We start from the raw sequence: 14249 nt of genomic DNA on the forward strand, positions 1-14249 counted from the left end.
CCAGGCTGTCAAACTACAAGCTACCATCAGGTGTGCTTCCTCTCCTTCAGGTCTCTTGCAGTGCTGCTGTATGCCAGAGCCATCAGCCTGCTCACCTGGCAAACAGACAGCCTAAACCATGCTGCCCAGCTGCCTGCTGGTGGGGCAACCTAACACCCAGCTGGAACAGGTACCAGGACCTTACCTTGGAAGCCAGTGACCAAGGTATTTATTTGCTCAGTAAAGGAACAGAGTGGTAGAAAAAAGTCACCAGTGTAGAAGTTAGTGGAGAATGGCAAGCAGTCCCTAGTGCTCTGGTGTGTTCTGTACCAAATTTTCACTTCCCAGCCCCTGATAGATAATTCACATGTAATTGGTTGCTTAGAGACGTACATGCACCACTCAGATGCTCCTTCTATGGAATCAGCAAGCAGAGTAACTGTGGGCATTAACAGTGCTGCTGCTGGTGCTGCAGCACCTGAGCTGGCTTCATCAGGACTCACCTCCTTGTCAGAGGAAGTGATTCTGCTTCAAGAATGTGGAAATAACTGAAATATATTTTTCCAAAGCTAGTATAGCCACAGATATTTATTTGAGACTGTGACTGACCACCCAGAGAGCCAAAGATTACAAATATTTGAACAGTGATTTGTAGAAATCTGATTTCACCCATACATTTATAGCAAGATCTAACACTTATTATGAGGACCACAAAACATTTGCAACCTGTCTGCTAAGCCTACAAGAAAACTGAAGATCAACTCACAAGGAAGTCAGCTATCCAGCCATTATGCAAAGCTTCCTAAAAGGCAGTGACATGCATTTAGCAACCATCCCAAAATCAGAACATCAAAAAACCCATTTTTGCACTATTTTTCCTTGCTATTGCCAGCCTATGTCCCTGTGAAGGGAGTAGTGTTTATGGAACCAGTGTTTGGAAAAGTAAGCTTGAATAGCAGTGTCAAAGGGTAATTGGCACAAAAGAGATCCCTACATTTGGAACAAGAGGAATTAAGTTTTCCTAAGCACATTGGGACCACAGAGGGCTTGTTGTTGATAGACCCACAAGTAGTAATATTACCAGGTTCATGCCAAGGGTCATAGCATGCAGTGAGACAACAGTTCCTTAGAGCAATGAGAGCAGGGTCATGACTCCTGTGTGCAACTGATTGATCCTCAGAGCTCAGATCTGTGAGACGAACAGGGAAAAAAAGTGAAATTTACAGCATTCATTTACACTTGGCTTTGAAAAGTTTTTATTGAGGCAATGATCACCTTGCATTTTTTCCTTTTCAGTTACTGCCTAAAAGTCAGTGGAAGGATTTGAAACAATATATGACCATGGGATTTTATCAGCAGAATATATTAGCGCACTAGTTACATGCCAGGTAAAGTTTTGCAGCTTTTAGTAGCTTTTCTTCTCAAGGGCTAATATCTGGAGACTGGCCTCTAATGTCCATTTAGCAGAATAGAAGCTTGAAGCCTTGAGAAATGACAGTGAAACTGTGCAACCAGCTCAGGGACTCAATTCTTAGTTTATGCTCTTTATGACCACAAGTAGAAAAGTGCATTGAAGCCACATTTCCACTTTATTGATCTTGAATATCAACTTTTAGAATGGACTTGAGAATATTTAGGACAACATGAGCACAAATGAGGTTTAGGGTGCTCTAAGTTATGCATCTGGTGTAGAATACTGGAGTGCCCTGCACTTCTCTTGTAACCCTGACCCTCATCACAAACTGCCTCCTTTCCTTGGGAGCCTCCTGCCTGTTTGCCACCTGAGAGAATCTTGTTAGCAAAAGCATACTCTGTTGCCTCTTTAATGGGTCATTTTTATTTCTGATGACAGTAGAAAACAGTAAGAATCAAGGTTTAAGAAGGAGCTCATGGCTCCAACACACAACATTAAATAAGCCTGCTGGAAACATCTGTGGAGCTCAGCAGAAGTCATTCTGGATCTTGTGACAGTTTTCAGTTCCTTCAGCCTGTTCTGTGTAATGTCCCAGGTACATCCCCTTGGATTCCTGACCAGGATTTTAAAACAAGAAGAAATTTAGTAAACTTTGAATGAGCCCAGAGACAGGGCCTTGGGAGTTTGGCCAGTGCTAAATGAGTACAGATATCAATAAAGCTTATAGCTACATACTTCCTACCAAGCCTCAGTGCCTGGATTCAAGGAACTCCTGTACAACTGCACACAGACTGGAGTGCTATGATCAGTACTGGAAGACGACATAATGCAGTACTATTAATGCAACTGGTCCCACTGAACTCAACAGAAATTCTGCCATTTTCTTCATTCAACCTAGGAATTCACCTAATGTGTCTTTTCCAGCTCTAATATCTGTGATCCTGAGCACATTACTAAATTGCCAATGGAATCTGCCAACCATTACAGTCTGTGATTTGTCAAGTACTCTATTTGTATTCACTTCGTCTCTGTTGTCTACAGGATTCCAGTAATAACCTATTAAAGACATTTAATGTTACCAATTTAAAACTGAAAAACACAAACTACTGAGGTGGTGAAGTTGCCAGAAGAGACATCAGGGCCTGTGTTAGAATATCTGATTCAACAACTCCTATATGTGCAAAGCCTGCAGATTGAATAATTACAGTTCCATCAGTGAGTAGTGTATTTCTTAGACCCAAATTTGGTTATCAGAAGTATTTACAGAGAGATTGCCAAGGTAGAAAGGGCTGGCAAATGTGGACAAATAAGGATGGCTTATTAAAGCTCAGTTTTTGTAAGAAGTGCACTCATTTTAAATGCGGCTACCCAATAGTTACAGTCCTGAGCAACATGGTCCAGTAACATGCAGAACAATTAAGGAGGACAGAACATCCTAGCCTAGCAGTCAATCAAATAGAAATATTATTTTCTTATAGTATCACAAAAGCAAGTTTTGATGAAAAATGAGAATATCAAATGCCTCTTATCCTTGCTAAGTTGTTAATGGTGGAAAAAACACAGATAGATATATGCTTAGTCTAGTTTGGCATCAATTTGTATACACATAGAGAAACAAGTTACAGATGTTTGAAAAGTTATGACAAATGAGGAAATAATCCTACACTAAAAGGGGCTACAATAAATTGCCTTTCAGTTACAGATCTGTGGTCAACAGTTGACGTATATGGAGTGAAAGTTAAGGAAAGGGTGATAGTCACACTCAACCAATGCAGGCAGCATGCAGCAAATAATTATTAAACAAAGGTGTTGTGAGAATCGTAGATAGACAAGTATTGAAATGCCATGGAAATGATCAGTCCTGTAAGTCAAAAGGGAGAAGTAGTCAAAGCAATGAAAAATTTCTGAAAACTTGATACTACTGAAGTTTATTATCATTTACAGTTCTTGCAGATTCATGCTCCTTCCACTGCTCCTTAAAAGACTTTGTACCCTTCACTAGCTTCATTGCCTTTCTGGTGAAGGCAGAGAAAGTCCTATAAGTAGAGAGTACATAGAAAGTAGAGAGTAAGTCCTACAAGGTGCAGCTGAAGGAGCTGGGGTTGTTTAACTTGCAGAAAAGGAGGCTCAGGGGACCTTATCACTCTCTATGATGACTGAGAGGTTGTAGCATGATGGGGATCAGTCTCTTGTCCCAGGCAGCCAGTGACAGAATGAGAGATAGGCTCTAGCTGCACCAAAAATTCTGGCTGGACATCAAGAAGTTCTTCATGAAAATGCTTGTTCAGCATCGGAACAGTCTGCTCAGGGTGGTAGAGTCACCACCCCTGGAAGTGTTCAAGAAATGACTGGACATGGCACATAGTGCTAGCAATGTGTTGACCAATCAAAGGTTGGACTTGATGATCTTGGAGGTCTTTTCCAACCTTCTGTGATTCTGTAATATTCAGAAAGCTCCACTGTGTTTGGCTCAGCCTACTTGGTTGGTTCAATGCCAGCAACAGATCTCTTCTATGTGGTTCTCAGTGTCTCTCATTGTCAGCTGAAATCAAGCAGCCCTGCACATACAAAATGATTATTCATGAACAGTTCTGACAAAAAACTTGCTTTTTTTAAATTTTTTTTTTAATTTCTTACTAAGTTCTAAGGCAAAGTTGAGCTTTGCTTTGTGTCACATTTAGTGCCTAGTATGATTCAAAATGTTCATCTACTTTGGGAGATTTTCTTGCATATCTTTTCCTTTTTTTTTAAATTAAAGTACATTTTTAGAGACAAGCATCCACTTAAGTAATATTGAGACACTTTAATTTGGGCAGGGATCAGATAACTCCAGGGGTATCTTCAGTCTATTATTCCGCAATTCAAAATGTCAAAAAATTCTTTCAAAAGTCATTCAAACCGATTATTTGAATTGATAGAAATACATCCTTTCTTTCCTGTTTAACAAGACCTATACTTTTCAGGATGAAAAACTGACTAAGAATTTTCATCCAGATCTAACTTTTTCTTTGAATATATTCATAGAGCTACACTTTTTATTTTACCCTTCAGGAAATAACCTGTTTGCAAGTCAATTTATCAAAATTACCCTTCCAATGCATAAAGTAATAATGTATTTCAGTTAGTGGTCCTGCATCATTTTAAAATCAGAAGAATTAGGAAGAAGAGAAAGGAAAGAAAAGACAAAAATATATTTTAGAGCTTTTTAAACTTTTTAGAACAATATTCTTCTGCACGGGTCTGTTTTCCTCACTAAAGTAATCTGGTGTTTTTTTCTACGGGACTCAGAAGTTCAGATAAACTTCAAGAGTAGCTCATGACATGTTGTTTAACTATATAAAGCTTGTTTAATACAGTGCAAAAGACATCAAAAACTTCAACCCAACAAAATATTATTGCTAAGCATTTAAAAATTATTTACTTCCTTTAAGAAGAGAAAAAAACCTTAGTTATATTTAATGTATCTTACCTCTCACTAGAGCTTTCACTGATTTTACTGATACTTTCTTAGAAGTCAGAAAACATTCTCTTTACTTAAAATGTTGACATGTTTCATTTGAAAAAAACAGGAATATTTTACGAGTCAAAAAAGCCAGCACAGATTCTTTTGTTTACTTAATTATTTAATATTTGGACAGTGCTTTGCAAGCATAATACACACTTATTTTTAGTATTACTTGTGCATACAGCATTATTAGCAAGATATGAATAAAATGCTCTCAGCTTTGCAAGCCATTTTCTTGATTAATTTCTTTGTATAAAGCAGCAGAGGGAGCTCATACATTATTTTTGGTGTGTCACACACAAAAAAATGATAAATTACACGTGCACACACATGTGCGCGCACGCACGTGCGGGTGACACGGCCCCACGCACGTATGTGCACACGCAGTCAGCTCTGGGACGAGCTGCACTGATACAGTGGCTGTGCCTGCACTTGTCACATAGACCAATAGGAGCAGATGTGTTCAGCAAAAGAGCTGGGACTGAGCCCTGCATGGCCATGGCACACATCCTCCAGGGCAGCCTTCCTAGACTAGTGCAGCTTGGTCCCATCAAGCTGAGACACCCATGCGTGCCTTGGGCGTGTTCAGTGAGCTCCCAGAGTGCTTCTTCCAGATGGATGTTACCCAAGAGGAAGCCAGCTGGTGCATTCTGACCTTGATCCTGGACACAAACCAAAGCTCAGCTGGTGGGGGTGATCTGGAGGCCCGGTCAACAGCAAGCACATGATCCAGAGAAAGTCACCAGCACCAGAGCTGTGTTAGAAACTTCTAGTGTACCTACCTGAGCTGATCTTCAGGTGTGTAAGGAATCAGAGGGATGACATCAATTTAGACAATTGCATTCTGTTGGAGTTACATGAGAAGCTTACACGCCTTTTTGAATTTCCTCCTCAATCTGTGTAAGTTTTTCAGGAAATGTTTCACAATGGAGGTACCCTGAGAAAGAAGTACTGAAATCACTTAAAGGACTGGACAAAGTAACTTCCTAAATTTCTTGGTTTTGTCTGATTGAATGAGCACTTGGGAATATATGCCCTCAACCACCCCCTGAAATCTGTAAATCTGAAGTATAAGGAGGGCTTAATGTAGTTATTGAGCCACCCTAGCACTCCCTGAACAGCAGAAGTAGAATTGTTATTTCCTTTAAGGATATGTAGAGTATATCCTCTTCTACATGCTGAGCCTTAGGAACTTAATTTGCCTTCCCTAGGCACTCCTGTGAGAATCTAGGAGGAAGCAATGGGCAGTGGATAATTTGGTGGAGGGCAAAGCTGGAGAAGTAGTTGGTGCACGGGACTATCCCATATCTTACCATATACAGATGAGCAGTGTTGAGGCCAAAGACTGAAAACAATGGGAAAACTGGTCTGCCAATACCTTTTATTTCCAGGATGGGCAGAGGTACTGAGAACTTTGCACTATGGCTTGCTGGTTTTGCTTCCAAACCTGGACTGAGCAGATGTGAAGATGGCAACAATGGAACTGAGAAAAACAGGGAAACAAAGGTTAGAAAATGAGAGAAGTGTGGGGACAGGTGGGAGTTGGGGGATGGGGCACAAGATGGGAAGAGCAGGTGAAAATGGCACAAACGTTTTGTGATTTTAAAAAACTTATCCTTTCAGGGTGGGGCTTAGGGCAAAAGGAATAGATTCAGGGAGAATTACTTGTCATACCTAAACCAGCTGGCCAAACTTGTAAGAAAAAGCCCATAAACCATCACTGTGAGAGAGGAAAAGCCACATTGTTTTTATTTGTCTGTAGAGCAATATGTGTCACTGTATAAATAGTAACTAATAACATGTGCTGCAGCACTTCTGTGGTATTTCTTAATAATTACTGTTGTTGTAAAGGAGTTTAGTATGAAGTAAAACATCTCTATGAGGGAAAAAATTGCTACCTCTTTCCCCCTGATATTTGTGTAACTGAATTAAAAATACACAGATACAACGAGTCAAAAAAACATTATTCCTAGTTCAAGGAAGTCAAGCTGAACACCTTGAAAAATCTCTCAGCTACATTGTTCTCTCATATGTTATGAGGACTTTTATTTCCTTTTAACAGCAGTAAATTGTCAAATGAAAGCAGCTTATATTGCACGTACCATTGCGAGACGTGCTCATCATGTAACGTCAGAATGAACTATTTTTTAACCTAATATACAACAATTTAGCAGCATTAGAAGAACATAAAACAGATAAAAGTATAGCTTTTACAGCCATTCATCAATGGCCTTTTTTTGAAGAGTGCAGATACCTCCTCAGGCTAAGCATACATCTCTCTATTTCACATAAATACACAAAGTGACAGGGCTTCCAGTCAAAATAAACATTTGCTCAGTGTATACCTGATTTCCACCCATTTCATTCAACAGGAAAGATACTGAGGTTAACAAACACACTAATCTCTCATCTGCTCTAGGGATGAGGATGTGCTGTATCCAACTTGTGATTGAGTGTGTTCACAGTTTGCTGCTTCCATGAATGTCCATGCCTTTGGATTGGTACTATTTAAACGGCAAATGAAAGAACAAGCCTTGACATGGATCCAACCAAAACTACTTTCATTTTCTAGAAAACAAGAATGGTTCAAGGGGTAGAGGACAATGTCTCAGGTTTGGTAACTGCACAGGTAGTAAGGAGAAGGGCTGTAGAAAGCATCATTTGGATAAAAATGCTACACAAGGTGATATAACAATATTATTGCACATTAAAAAACAAAACAAAACAAAAAAACCCCAAAACAGAACAAAAAAAAACCCCATATAATATTGAACAGCACAAAACACCTACAATTAAAGTAAAAACTTCCAAGGCTCTGAGGCACCCAAATCTCACTAAATCTGAGGAAATCTATGGTACCTAGAACAGAAAACAATTTTTTGCATTTGTGGCTCTGGCTGCATTGCCTTAAACCTCTGTGGAAGGAAAGATGACCCTGCTGTCTTGGCCTATCTCTCCAGCAGTTTGAAGGAGAACAGGAGGAGCTGAGCACAGGTTTCTTACCTCCTGAGGCAGGGCTCACTGAGCATCCCTGCACCACCACCATCAGGGCTGGCTCCCTTGTCAAACAGAGAACAAAAGGATGTAGCAGGTCCCCTCTGAGTCCCATACCTGGCTTGTTAAACCTGTGTTGTGATGCTTTGTCAGGTAAAATACATGATTTGAAAATATTGTTTGATGATCTCACACTAGGATTTCACACCACACTATCGAAGAAAATGTTGATTGACTTATTTTAACAGTCATGATATTAGTTAAACCTGATTAACAGATTATTTTCCACTGACATCACTTCTTTATTCTATTTACAAGCTAAATAAGCCAGACACGCAATTGATAAATGCTCATTTCCCTCCATCTTAATTAACTAAATATTCTTTTACTTAAACAATCCCTCATTTTTCCAGAGACACAGTAATAGATCCATTAGAAGGGTCTATCTGATACCAGGAATATTTTATTTACAAGTCCAAATGGTTACTATTTTTTAATGTTTTTATTTTCCTTGATACTGTACACCGTGTAATGGCTTTGGTCCAAACAGTAATCATACGATGGGTGCCGTTTCTTCTTTCTTGACCTATCACACTCCACATGATTTAATCCATTGTTTTGGATGTTGCCAATGATTTATTGTATGAAAAATGTAAATGATCTGGATGGCAGATGTTTTATATTTTCTGACCATTCATTTTCAGTGGGAATGTAATTAAAATTTATGAAGTGTATCTGCTGAATTGCATTGGCAATTGATGATCTCCTCCAGTGCTGTCTGTCTGGAGATGATGAGTGATTGTGGACAGTGAGATGTGTTGACAAGGGCAGAAACAGACGTGATGTTACTGTCATGAGTGAGGCTACCTGCAAAAAGGCTGCCGTTTTTTTTCCTCCCTTTTTTTCCCACAGGAAGAAGGTGGCAACCAGAGCTGTCTTTCTTCTTGCAAGACAGAGTACAAAGCCTCTGCACACTCCTGAAAGCTGTCACTCTTCACAGGTACAATCTCTGTCTCACTCAGCAATGGGCATCTGGAAGCCACGATACCAGTTATAACAACCCATGTCAAGGATATTAATTAAATTCCTGATGGCCACCCAGAGAAGCTAATGAGTGTAAATTTCACAACATCCCAACTCATAAGGCAGCCCACTTAACCTTTTCAGCGTTGATATCCTTCCTCCAGGAGGGAAGTAAGGAAGTTTGCCGAGGGAGGATGGAAAGGAGGAACAGAGAAAGGAGGAGATACTTGGTCTGGCACAGCTTAAAATACAAACAGATGAAAACTGGATCTGCTGGATTCAGATATCCCACAACTGAATGGGAAGGGTTTTTTTTTTCAGAACTGAGATCCCAGACAGTATTTTGCACAGAACCTTTATTGCTATGAATCTGAGTGGATCTCCTCACCTCAGACTCTTCCAGCACTGTGAGCAAGAGAAGCAGCTCTCTTTTTAACCCCAGCGAGGTATACTTACTGGATTTTGAATTACCCCTGTTCTTGACATAGCACACCTCTTATGTTTCTGAGTGCTATGGAGGACAGAATATGTAATTACTATCATCCCACCATAAAGTTACCTCCACAATAGAGCCTAGAATACAGACAGCCTAGATTAGCATGTAGTGAATCACGTAAGTGCTATGGGACCAACAATTGGAACTGGGGAATTTCTGACACCCATCTTTATCATCAGGGAATTTGATCACTTGAATGTTCAAAGTGTTTTCTTAATTCGCAAACCTCATTTACGATATCTACCATTAGGCCCTAATAAAAATGCCTTCACTCTAAAGTCATGTGGCTGCCTCATTACCAGAGGCTGGTAAATGAGGATTTTATTCCAAAAGCAAACGCCAAAGGTAGTTTGTCACAAATGCCCCAGTCCCACTGCTGTTGCTGACACTACTTCCAATATATTCTGCCACTATGGGTGGGGTGCAAATGAAGGTGATTGTAGCTGTCAGTTCTTGAGCTCTGCTTGTACTGAAGTCAGTAAGCATTTTGCCATTCATTTCAAAAGTAAGCATTACAAGCTCAAGAACTAATCCAAGCTTCAGGCCTGGTAGCAATTGTGACATTTGACAATGTATGATTCAAAACAGACAAGGGATTGAAACGGCAGGTGCAGCAGATGGTCAAGATCCTATTACACAAAGGTCTTTTTTTTTTCCATGTGTCCTCCCAGCTCTGCTGCTTTGGTTTGTCTCTGGCCTGTGATGTGCAACTGTGGCAGGAGAGGAGAAGAAATGAGGTAGGACTAGGGTCACAAAGTCTGGTTAGGCACATTTTAGAAAATCCCAAGGGGATTTTCCTCTCAGCACAACTCATACTACAAAATGCATAGTAAATACTGCAGAACTCTGGGAGCCAACAAGGTTAAATACTTCTTTTGGCTTCACTTCTGCCTTGTTGAGTGCCTCAGTTTACCTATATGCACTTTTAGGTAACATGCCTTTCCTGGCTTTGTATGCCAAAACTTCATTCATTAATATTGATGTCAAAGAGGACATTCAGCACCTCACAGGAGGCCCAGTGCACCTGCATTAGTTAGCCATAAATCATGGGAAACAACACTTTGAAGTGTCAGCAAGATTTAATGTGGGATACAGAACAGAAGGGGAATGTGATGAACTGAGCCCCAAGCCCCAAATAAGGAATTTAAAATGCACCTTACCCTTAAAAGTGTCAGCAAATGAAGAAAAAGAAGAGTGGGGAAGCCCCAAAGGCAGCAATTTTGAATGCTTTAGTTTTCTCTATTGACTTTAATTAAGCTCACCCAGGATTGCAGGCCTGTCACTTGGGGAACCTTTCGATAAAGAAAAAAGGAGTTTGCTCCCCAGGTGGGTTTTCCCAAGTTTCTCCGGCTCTTACCACAATATGTGCCTGGCATCCATGACAGGGTCGTCAAAAATAATAGCTAAGAAATTCACTGTCTGTCATTCCAAAATAATTATGTATGGGGCTTTACTTGCAGTTGAGATGGGTTATATATTTCATTGAGAAAACCCATGTAGACTAAAACATATATTTATGTGTATGCTTGTATTATATGAAGGTTGAAGAGATTAACAGTCAAATAAAGAATATGGGGGAACAGAAGTCTTTATACATGCACGTGAAACATGTTGAGAAAGAGGGAAAGCACTGTCAATCCAAAATTTGTTAATTACTAAATGCATTAATGCTTTATTAGCCATATATCAGTAATTAATCACCTATTCTAATGTAAATTTCAAGCTTAAAAATGCACCATGAAAACTGTCACTTAAATGTAAGCCAAGTTTCAAGGGTCAGCAGAACCACAGCAAAGATAGCAGCATATTCCCCTCAGCTGCCTGGAAGAGTTTTTTTAGTGCCTCAGTATCATGCCTGTGTTTAGGCATGCAATAGTTTTTGGGTGCTTTCAAAGTCAAAATAGCATGGGGAAAAAAAATGAAGAGAGCTTGCAAGCAGAAGGGGAGGAGGTAGTATACTCAGTGGTATTCTTCAGGTGCACAGTTTGAATAAAAATGCAAAACAGGATGCTCCCATTCAGTAAATATTATCATTTTTATTCACTCATTAATTAAGTTGCTTAATTGCTGCTGTCAAAAGACTCTTGAGTTTGTGACTGGGGTTGTTGCACTGTTTTGATAGTAGCTGAGGAAGGAAAAAGGCAGCATCACTCGGCTTGTTCTTTACTTGATAAAAAGGAGGGACTGGTTGTTGGAGATCATAACGAAGCTACAGAGTTGCATATGGAAAAAGATAGATATTTACAGGTAAAAAGGAAGGGGTTAGGTAGGTTTTATTTAATACAACAAATGTTATTTCACTGAAGTGATGGATGCACTGTAAATTGTGCATTATTGTTCAATTTGTTAGTCCATGAAAATAATTCTAATACAAAGTATTTCCCAAGAGAGTCCAGAAATGGAAAGGGACTCAAGCTGTGTTGGTCAACACAATTATAGATATTTTCTTCCCAGATCTGTCTCCAAAAGATTAATGTAAGCTGGTTTAGGTATTGTCTCTTCCAGGACACCGGATTGACAAATGACCAATGCTTATGGTATATTATTCATACATTTCTGAGACAGTAGCTATTCATGCCAGGATGATGATCAGTCTCATGTCACTCAAGATATTCTTAGAATTGATGCCCACTTTACTGCAGACATCTTGCATCTCAGCATCACGCTGATGAAGTGCTGTGGTCATGACACATGAAGGTGTCTTTGCAAATGAAAATGAGACTGATACCACTGACATGGGCCAGGATCACCAATAACCATTTATTGATTCTTATTATTAAACAGACTAAGTGGAAGACAGCTTTCAAAACAGATTGCTGATGATGGGCTCTGAGTCAGATCATTACATGTGTATCTATACCTGTATGGAGGTCTGGAGATGTTGCAGGTTATTCTTGTCTCAGATTGGCTCAGGAGTCACAGAAGGAAGACTATTGTACACAGACAACTAAGCAGAAATTGTTATCAGAGAGAGAGTAGTGCTAGGATGATGGAAATGGTACATAGCCACCAATTTTATCTTACAGCTAAGAAAGCTTATCCATCAGTTCTAGAGTCAAGCCTGCAGTTAGATCTGTATGTCTATTCTCTGTTCCCTCTTTTTTAATCCTCTGTAATGAAGCAAGTGATCACCTAAAGGACTTCTGCTCAAGAGGAAAAATTTTGCTTAGTGATGAAACTTCTTTGCCTAGGAACGAATGGGTGCGGCCTGCTCTGTGCACTATGCAGGGTCTGTGTTTTTGGGTGTCTCACACTGCCTATGCTGCTGGCTGAGATAAATTTCTGAAATAGGCTATGAAGGTCTTCAAAACTCTTTGACACATTGAGGTTTTGGCAAGACTTTCATTATATCTCAAGCTGTACAGATACATCCGTTCCTGGTGTCTCCCTTCCTTCTGTTGATAAGACACTACAGTTTGCACTGAAGTGTGCAATGAGTTTATCAATGGACAGAAAGGTTCTTAAGGAGAGAAGCAAACCCAGTGCACTGTGATGAACATCTCATATCCAAATGTGAACATAGGCTTTCTGAGCTGAAAGGCTCTTGGTCCACAGCACCACACAGTCTTAGTTGTCTTACAGGTTCCTTGGAAAAAAAAAATCCCAGTAGCATTAATTAAATGACTTAGAGGTACTTGCTGCACTCGTTACTTTTGATTCCACCAGAATGAAAGGAAAAGGCAAATTTACTATGAAATGTTCTGTTCTACACACTGGAAGGTGTGAGTAAAGAAAAGTTTTCAAACATTTCAAACCTCTGAGTTATTATTATTCTGCAAAAAAAATCATAAAACATACCCATTCATCTTACTAGATTTTATGGGTCAGTATAGCCTCTTTAAAATCTCAAGGCCTAAGAAATGTAAGGGTGCTGACTGATGAGCTGGGACAGCCTTACCTCGGGATAAGCTGAAAAGGTTGGCAGCTCCAGCTGTCTGCTCTGCTCCTGGTGTCCAGATGTCTAAGCTGCTTGTCAATCAGCTCCCAAACTACTGCAGTTTACAGGGCAGACTTTGCACTGCAGCCGTCACCAGTGTTGGTTTGCCTTAAAATGCTTGATTGTAATCTCTAGCTGAATTCGATGGATAATGACACAGGATAGAAAGAGATACCTCTATCACCAGTACCCATAAAGGCAGTCCTGAGTACTCAGAGTCCAAATGTACTTAAATGTACTCTATATCTGCCATTGTGCTTCTACAAAAATATCCAAAGCACTAAAACATGCATTTAATTGCAATACAAATTTAAAGCATTCACAAGCTGCTTTTCCATGGACTTTCTGCTACCAGCAACTGGAATTGGAAATTGTGGTATTAAGAATTGTGTCTCTCACATCCTCCTTTCCTGACCCTAATCACCTCTGCCAGCCTGCAATGACAGTGTTGGAGCACCTGACCATCTTGCTAGTCTGGGACACAGGATGCTGTCACTCGTGCCACTCTCTCTACACCTCCTGTCCCTGTTTGTGAATGCAGCAGTGAACTCAACCAAGGAGTTTAAGTGTAAATCAATGTAAGTTTTGTCTCTTCTTCTCTGATGTGAGCAAATACCTTTGCTTCGCCTTTCCCTTGGCCTTCCTGATATCTCTTGTCATACTATCTTTTCCTTCTCTTCTGTCTGCTACTTCCTTCATCTAATATGGAAGGCAGAAGCTACTAGAGTCACTGTGGAAGGACACTGATTTTCAGAAGAAAAAATTGCTTCTTAGCTCTTCCCAGCAAAATTTCTCAGGTGTATTCTGAAGCTTATTTAGGCTTCTCTTTGTCTCCAGTGACCAGTGGTTAAATTATGATCTGAGAAATGAGCCAAAAGAAGGGACCTAAATTTAACTACAA

General features: G+C 39.9%; 1 long non-coding RNA gene across 1 annotated transcript in view; it reads right to left on the reverse strand.

The window, feature by feature from the left end:
* Positions 1 to 3503: 3503 nt before the first annotated feature.
* LOC127059283 (uncharacterized) overlaps positions 3504 to 14249 on the reverse strand; it is a 58862-nt gene continuing 48116 nt past the window's right edge. The window contains exons 3-5 of the long non-coding RNA XR_007776937.1: positions 6277 to 6381; positions 5681 to 5835; positions 3504 to 3951 (exon numbers count right to left, since the gene is read on the reverse strand). This is a non-coding gene — a long non-coding RNA (uncharacterized LOC127059283). The remainder of the gene's footprint in view (positions 3952 to 5680; positions 5836 to 6276; positions 6382 to 14249) is intronic.

The sequence above is a fragment of the Serinus canaria genome, chromosome 2 (genome assembly GCF_022539315.1).
Source record: "Serinus canaria isolate serCan28SL12 chromosome 2, serCan2020, whole genome shotgun sequence".
Classification (NCBI taxonomy): Eukaryota; Metazoa; Chordata; class Aves; order Passeriformes; family Fringillidae; genus Serinus; species Serinus canaria.